Source organism: Physeter macrocephalus, chromosome 11 (assembly GCF_002837175.3).
Source record: "Physeter macrocephalus isolate SW-GA chromosome 11, ASM283717v5, whole genome shotgun sequence".
Classification (NCBI taxonomy): domain Eukaryota; kingdom Metazoa; phylum Chordata; class Mammalia; order Artiodactyla; family Physeteridae; genus Physeter; species Physeter macrocephalus.
Window position 1 is genome coordinate 112,326,692 of NC_041224.1, and position 2,058 is coordinate 112,328,749.

Consider the following 2,058-nt stretch of genomic DNA (forward strand, 5'->3'; position numbering starts at 1 on the left):
CAGAGAATTCCCTGGTTGTCCAGTGGTTAGGACTCCGTGCTTCCACTGCATGGGGCACGGTTCGATCCCTGGTCAGGGGATTAAGATCCTGCATGGTGTGGCCAAAAAAAAAAATCATTTTTCTATTAAACTACAGCACTAAATTACTTCATTTACAATGAAAACATTGTACAGAAGTCATTAACATTTTAGTACAAATTAATTCCAACCTTATCATCTTGGTAATACTACCAAAGTTCCACTTGGAGTTGGGCAGACGGCTATCTCTGACTTCCCACTCTACCATAGACTTCTGTGCAAAATCCACATTCTGAGGGACAGTCAGGGTGGGAATGGTGGAGAAAGTCAGCAATAATGGTGGTGTGACACCCTCCTCAAGTGGCTTATGAGTACCTGACTTCTGTGAAGTGAGCAGAGATGAAAAATAGAAGTAAAATTTGTTCCTGGAAACAAGTGAAACTCCTCCTTGAGAATGTCAGAAGGGGAATTTTGAGAAAAGGATGAAGTGTAAAATAAAATGTATATGTGCTAAGACCTAGCAACAATCTGAGTATTTTTGTAAATGGGACTACTCTCATAGTCACAGGCTAGTGATATTTGGATATTGACAAATTTTTCCCAAAAGGCATAGTTGGACTGGGGTGATATTCACTTAGATTACTAGACCTCTGTCAATCAGGAGAGGCTACCACTATATCGTGGAAAGTTGTGACTTTTAAAATTTCTCTGCTTAAGTTCCATATTTTTTCAGTAATAAATTAGTGCATATTTTAAGCTGATTTTTGTTTTTGTGTAAAATTCTCGGTTGAATCAAGCTTTCAAAATATACGGTGTGGAGAAAAGTCAGTGTTATTTTCCTAGATTTTGAAGTAAGCTTTCTTGGCTACACTATGCCACTTAGCCCCATGGCAATTTCTCTCAAATTCAGGAACTTCAACTCTTCCTTGTTGAGGGGTTTAGTATATCACTAGAAATAAGTAATTGGGTAAAGAATCTTGTGAGAATGCTGGTCACTGATTAGCAAATGGGAGACAGAGGGCTGCAGACGCAGGGAGCATCATGATCACTCTAGGACACCACCACAAAAGTAGTTACAAGTCTTTCTTTCTTTTCTTTCTTTTTTTTTTTTTTTGACTGCGCCACAGAGCTTGTGGGATTCTAGTTCCCCCACCAGGGATTGAACCTGGGCCCTCAGCAGTGATAGTGTAGAGTCCTAACCACTGGACCACCAGGGAATTCCCTACAAGTCTTTCTTTTTCCCTCAAGGCACTCTGTTCAGCTTGGCCTCAAAATGATTAACAATTATACATCTTCATCCAGATTCAGAAATATTGAAACAGCTTTTGACCTTTCTAGCTCTGAAATTTACCTACATACAACATTTGGGTTCTTTCTGAGATTCTTCTCTCTGCCAAGTGACTAAGGGTTAAAAATAAAATCTGTCCTTGTCATTCTTAAAATAATGCACAAAATCCAAACAGGAAATTATTTTAAAACATCACCTGGAATTAATGGCAGTATTTTCTTTTGTTTTTAACTTTCAAAACTCTTTTTTTCTCCAAAGAACAAAAGCAAATGAATGTAATAATTATAATAGTAATAATCATAATCATATTAATGAAAATAGCTAACATTTATTTAGCACTTACTATATTCCAGGTTTTCATTTAATTACTTTAATATATTAACTAATCTTCCCAAAACCTTATGAGGAAGGTACTATTATTTCTGTGATATAGATAATGAAACTGAGGCCCAGAGAAGTTACTGATTTGCCCAAAGTCATACACTTAGTAAGTGTGGAACCAGTGTTTTAATGCAGCCTATATGACTCCAGTATCAGAGCTCTTAACTCTCAGAAATCTTCTTTGGTAATTCAAAAGTTGTATTCTAATCCTAGGTATTGATGAATTGATTTTATTAGTTTCACTGATTATGAATATTACACTTGATGAAGATGGCAAAGTTTATCTCCCAACACCATCTGATTGTACGTACTTGATACTTATGTATAACACTTCGCAGAGTTCTAAACAGAATGAAGGTTAAGAAATTCAA

The 2,058-nt window shown here is 36.4% G+C and overlaps 1 non-coding gene across 1 annotated transcript; it reads right to left on the reverse strand.

Annotated features, from left to right (window-relative positions):
• Positions 1–1,162: 1,162 nt before the first annotated feature.
• On the reverse strand, positions 1,163–1,235 carry TRNAD-AUC (transfer RNA aspartic acid (anticodon AUC)). Its single transcript has one exon. It is a non-coding gene; the product is annotated as a tRNA-Asp (tRNA).
• Positions 1,236–2,058: the final 823 nt, after the last annotated feature.